The sequence below is a fragment of the Sus scrofa genome, chromosome 14, assembly GCF_054392235.1.
Source record: "Sus scrofa isolate SSC_HxYL_T2T_F1_AM1 chromosome 14, Sscrofa_HxYL_maternal_Yorkshire_Landrace_v2.0, whole genome shotgun sequence".
Lineage (NCBI taxonomy): Eukaryota > Metazoa > Chordata > Mammalia > Artiodactyla > Suidae > Sus > Sus scrofa.
Genome location: NC_139396.1, coordinates 110,463,529 through 110,469,528, shown reverse-complemented (window position 1 = coordinate 110,469,528; position 6,000 = coordinate 110,463,529). Strand labels below are relative to the sequence as shown.

Below are 6,000 nucleotides of genomic sequence, written 5' to 3'. Positions count from 1 at the left end.
CCATTTCACAGGTGAGTATCCCTCCACTTGGCAGCTGGTTCCTTTCAGTTCTTGGATGTGGAATAATCTGCTTGGATTACTGGAGATACCTATTTTACTGTTGCAAAACAGATGCAATGCACAGTATACACCTCCAGAGCTCATTTGTCTGAATTTGACTTTTCATAAGTTTGGAACAAGACAGCCCAACTTTCATTCTAAAGTGCCTCATAACATGTGGCAGTAGTTAACGCTTACATAGCAGCAGGTTTTTATTTATTTTTAAACCATAGTGCTCCCCGAGCATTTCTTTATCTTCGACCTATTTGTGAAGTACATGTATTCCAGAAGACATTATGGGATGAAAAAAAAGCCTTCATTTATTCATGCATTTATTTACTAAATAATTACCAGGCTCCTACCACATGCCAGGTCCTCCTGCAGACCCGGAGGATGCCCAGAGCGATCTCCTCACTGTTTTTTAGGGGCAGGTGAGCATCCATCCAAGAAGTTTCTTGGAATCTGTGTGAAAAGAAGCATCGCTTCCCTCCCCCCCCCTCGCCCTTCCAAATGTTCCCGCTTTCCCAGAAGTGGAGAGGAGGTCTCCAGGTTTACGTGTGCCCAGGAGCCAGGAGTGCGTGACAGAGTCGAGGGTCCCTGTTCCTCTACAAGGAATAAACATAACATCTTTGAGCTCTTCAGGGGACTAGCGAGGTGGTGGCTGAATCAGGGAGCTCCGCCCCCAGGGCCCCTGGCGGCGCGGGGCGGGGCAGCGCGGTCAGCTCCTGGCCCTTGCCTCCGCCAGGCCCCCAGAGGGCGCCCGCGCCCAGGCCGCTAAGCCCTCAGCGCATGCGCTGCGGGTGCCCGCGGATTTTGTCAGAAAGTGGAAACTCTCCGCGAAGGCTTTCCTCGCCGCTGCGGCTCGCGCCTTGCTTCTTCCCCTAGGTTCACCTGCCTGCCCGAGTGACTGAGAGCCGAGCGGACCGGCCCCCGCCGCCCGGAACGCACTTCCAGTCCCATGGAGCCCGAACTCCTGCTCGGCATCTCTACTTTCCGCTCCGGCTGAGCTGCTCTGGAGCCCGAGACCGGGGAGGCGCGACTCTCGGCCCACAGCCGCACCGCCGCCGGGTGCTGTCCGCCCTCCGAGACCCGCGCCAGGTAAGTAAAGGTGGACCCTGCACCGCGTCCCGGGGCTGCTGTTGCGCGAGACCAACTTTTGAGTCCTATGTACGCGTTCGCTCCGAGCCGAGTGTTTGGAAAGAACTGTTTGCAGTGTTCCAGGAGAACTTTGTCCCTGGTCAAGCCCCTGCCCTCCCGCCCGGCTCGCTCCGGCTGGCGGTGCTCCAGAGGCGGCCGACCCGCGCGTCCTGGGGAAGCGGAGTGGGAGGCGCAGGGTCCCGGCTTCGAGTTTCTGCGCCCGACCTCCTGACGGTGGGGAAGTGGGGAAGAGGGGGGTTGTCCGGCGTTGCGGGGCTGGATCTGATGCAGTGGGACTCAGTCTCCTAACCATCCCCCCTCACCCTTACAGTGGGTTCCAGTAATATTTAATTTCGCTTTGGGCTCTTCGGCTTTAAACTCAGCCACCGGCTCGCTGGTCCCCTGAAGACCTCAAAGATACTATGTTTATTCCTTGTAGAGGAACAGGGACCCTGCCCCAAGGCTGCAACTTTTCTTGACTGTCCCTCATTCCCTGATTGGCAAATGTTTAAACCTGCCTTTTGGAGCTAGGGGAAGGTTTTGGAGGCTGAATGAATCCTATTTCCTACAAACTGGAACAAAGGAACACAGAAGGACTTTTGTGTCCAGGAGGGTCCCACAAGGTCCTGCTGGGTGTCAGGCTGACCCCTAAGAAGTACTGTTAGGAAGATGTGTTCCTCCCTCCCCTGGAAGGACATGGGTAGGCTTTAAGACTCTAGTACCCCGCTACCCTGTGCATGGAAGAGGGGGCGCAGGAGGGGCCAGGGCAGCGCCTGGGGAGTTGGCAGTGGGGGAGGCATGGCTACTCGCCAGTGAGTGTCCTCAGAGGCACTCCCACCCCCATCCTTTGGAGGTCAGGAGCCTTAATTCTGTAGCCAAAACACAGCCTCTGTCCACCAGAACCAAATTAAGTCTGGGCAACGAGAGTTTTGGGTAAAGCAGATAGAACAGCTTTATTGGTTTGCCAGGCAGAGGATATCACAGCAGGCTGATGTCCTCAAAACTGTGTCCTTCCTTGAGAGGGGATGACAAAGGGTCTTAAAGTTTTAGCTCAAAGAAAAACAAGGCTGTTGATAAGGATCAGGATGCCTGCGTTCTTCTCCTTCCACAGCTGTTTTTAAAATCGTCCAGGCCAACATCAGTCAGGTGATGGTTTCTGGTAGTCTTTGGGGTTATTACACCAAGACCACCTTTTTGGAATAAAGAATGCTTACAAAGGAAGGGAGTGTTAGTGTTTCAAAGGAGGAAAACACCCAGTCGGTGTGCAATATAACTCTAGCTAGAAAGTAATCATTAGTAAAAGAAAGCAATTAAGCAAGGGTGAAATCACTTGAGTGGGCCAAGGCAGGGCGTAACAGAGTGGAGACTGTTTTAACTGGTTTTTAGCTGTAACAATTCCCTGACAGGCTGCCCAGGAAGCCAGGCTGTGTGTGTCATGTGATGCCTTGGCACAAAGAAGAGATGCACTCCCAGTGGAGGGCTAGTAGTGCCTAGGTTTTTGCCCAGACATCCTCCAGAACTCAGAGCCCTGGGCCATGAGGCACAGCTCCTGGGGCATTGAATGAATGCTAATCAAAGAAAACAGTGATAAGTGAATGTTTGATCAGCAGAATAAATGGAACAGTTTTATTCCACATTTCATTAAGAGTGATTTAATGAACTTTTCAAGACAAAATTTTTAAATGGAGGATAAAATATATTTCAAGAATACAAAAATCTTTGCCAAAGCTATGCAAAGTGTGTTTAAAAATATTTTAGTAAAAAAAGCAGTCAGACTCACTGCTCATGACCATCTCATGATAAGGACTTTGGAGATGTAGAATGCTAAGCTTATTAAAACTATCTAAAACCAGCTATGATGGAAAAAATAAAAATCATTATAAATGAAAAAATAAAAATTAAAAAATAAAATAAAAGCTATCCAATTGCTCAGAAACTATTGAATAACTACTCTGTGAAAGACACCAAGTACACAATATATTAAAAAATGATAGAAATACAATCGTTCCCATATAGCATGGGATGCAATCAAAGCTGTAATTGGACTACATTTCCTACCCCCAAATGCCACTGTTAGACAAGAAAAATAGAGATTAAAATAGCTTCTGAATCAAAAATATTTCAAGAAATCAAAATAACCTGGGTATTAAGGGAAAAAACCAAGTGGTCTAATTGAAGTAGGAAGTAGATGGGCCCCTGGGCTGAGAACTGCTGACACTTGTGAGGCTGAGTAAATTGGGCTCTCCAAGATCAGGATAAGCAAAGGTATCATTTCTAGCCCCAGCTTGATAGCGTCTCTTCCTTTTCAGCTGCCCCTCATCCTCACCCCAATCACCTGAGGAAATTGGAATACCTGCACTCCTCTAAGTCAGGATCTTGGGGAGATGTGGAGAGTGGGAGTGGGCTGCCCTGGAGCCATTTTCTCTGCCTTGTCCCTTAATGAAGCCTGCGGGGGTTGGGAGCGCTGGCCAGAGAGAGCGCTGTTCCCAGCTCTAGGCACGTTTCTAGATCCTTTGGCTCATGTGGTTGAAAAACAGCCTTCTGCAGCTCCTCCAGTAGAAGCCACCCTATTAGAGCCAGGCTCCTGGTGCAGAGCCCTCAAGACCCATGTCTCCCCCTACTCCACCCCAGAAGAGTATGCAGAGTGAGCTCACTGGCAGTCATGCACATTTTGGCTTAGCTTCAGACCTCCTCCTTTGCTTCGCACCTCTGAGTAACTCCTGTTACCCACCCCAAACATTGACCGATCACCTGTGTGGGCTGCATTATTAGAAGCAGTATAATTAGAAGTTAAGAACACTGGCTCTGGAACTGAGATACCTGATTCAAATCTAGGTGCCGCCACACTTGTAGCTGCATGGTTTGGGGTAAGTTCCTCATCCTTTGTGTCCCAGTTCCATTATCAGTCAACATGGAATAATGAAAATAGGTCCCAAAGCATGAGTTGTGAAGTTGCTAAATAGAAAAGGACCTAAAAGCTCTTTGATAGTGCCTGGCACAGAATAATTATTTCTCAAAGATTTGCAATGATTATTACTTTAACCTGTAGAGATACTGGTTAAGGGTGTCATAAAACTGTCCCTGCCCTGGAGGGATTATGCTGTATTCTAGGAAACTGAACATTTTTTTCTCTCTTTTTTTTTTTCTTTTTAGGGCCACACCTGCAGCATATGTAAGTTCCCAGGCTAGGAATCCAATCGGAGCTGCAGCTGCTGGCCTGCTCAGATCTGAGCCATGTCTGCAACCTACACCACAGCTCACAGCAACACCAGATCCTTAACCCACTGAATGAGGCCAGGGATCAAACCTGCATCCTCATGGATACTAGTTAGTTCTTTACCACTGAGCCACAGTGGGAACTCCTTGAGCATTGTTCAGTCATGAAGAAGGAAGCTGGCCTTGTGATCTTGGGCATCTAGCAGAGGATCAGTTGTCTTGTCTGAGGATGCATCACTCTCCTCACCGTCTGGCATGGATGGAGCAGAGGCCCCTTGTTTCCCAAGATAAGCTAAACTTTCTAGTCCTGTTACTTTCTTCCATATCTTGGGCTTCTGAGAAATTCTGTATATGAGTTTCATTTACTCTTTAAAATCAGAACAAACAGAACTGGTTACAATTAACTGCATGTAATTGCACCAGGAACCTACACCACTCCCAAGTGTCTGCTTTCTGTTATTAAAGGGGCCAAAGGAAGATGGAATGTGAAATCCAGGCTTGTTGACCAGGTTGCAGGGACAGCAGAGCGCCCAGGAGCCACTCATTTTCTGTGTATAACTGACTCCATCTCTACTAAGAGGTTGTCAGTCTGATCTCAGCTCTGTGACCGCCCTTTCCCAGAGCTTCTGCACAGGACTGTCTGCTGGCCTGAGAGCTACGTTGTTTGTTGGCTGCTCACCCTGGCCCAGGACTGCCTTCCTCCTGATGCTATTTTTGATTTGCACAAAGGTGCCCTGTGGGCTGAGGGCAGCCCTGTCCCTTCCTCTCTATGAGCTTCAGTCTCACCTACTTGGGGAAACTGTGCTAGATGGCTTCCAGGGCATCTCTTAGCTCTTTGATTTGAAGGCCGTTTGAAGCCGTCAGAGTGGCTGGCTAAGCAGCCCCCTTCATGCTCTGTGGTTCTTCCCTGCCTGCAGAGCCTTTGAAACTGGCAGAGGACGCTGCACCAGGAAATCTGTGGACTTGGGATGAGGCAAGCCCCTGGACTGCTCTGAGGACAGGGCTCTGGATACTGGAGGTAACCGTGTTGAGGCATATATTGGCTCTGAAAAGTGTGGGGTGGGGGCGCATCAGACCAAAGGCAGGTATGGCCAAGTCTGGCCTGGTTTTGCTCAGCATTGGAACAGTGGAAAAAAGCTCCATGCACAGGGAGAACAATGACATGGGGCCATGTGTCTTTTTCTCTTGACCAGACCATTGCTGGGCTCATGCTTGGCCTCTTGCAGTAGAGACCTGGACACCAGAGTGACCAGATGCCTGGGCTGAGCAGAGATAGTCAATAGGAAGGACATTGAGGCACCCTGTGGGTGTGAGTACACAGAGGTGAGGCTCGCTGGGGCTAAGGACCCTCTAGGGAAGAGGCACCTTCTGAGCTTCTCTGAGATCTTGTCAGACTCAAACTCCACTTCCCTCAGGTTACTGAACTGTCTGGTGTATTTCTCCTAAACTTGTTTCATTCTGTTTTGCCCCCACTTTGCTGGGACTTGATGATGCAGGGTGTGGACATGGTGCTAAATGCTTTCTTACCATCTCAAGTAATTTGATCCTCACAAGGTTAGCTGTGGCCAATCTTTTCTACGTTTGGCAGAAGAGAAAACTGAAGCTCAC

General features: G+C 49.3%; 1 non-coding gene across 24 annotated transcripts in view; it reads left to right on the top strand.

Moving 5' to 3' along the window:
• Positions 1-841: 841 nt before the first annotated feature.
• The window catches only part of LOC102164631 (uncharacterized), a 97,089-nt gene continuing 91,930 nt past the window's right edge, over positions 842-6,000 (top strand). For 13 of the 24 annotated variants that reach the window (XR_014827483.1, XR_014827466.1, XR_014827463.1 and 10 more), the window contains exon 1: positions 842-1,137. This is a non-coding gene — a transcript (uncharacterized LOC102164631). Of the gene's footprint in view, positions 1,138-5,309; positions 5,411-6,000 lie in introns of all 24 variants that reach the window. The other 11 variants (XR_014827471.1, XR_014827474.1, XR_014827475.1 and 8 more) reach the window with 1 other exon arrangement.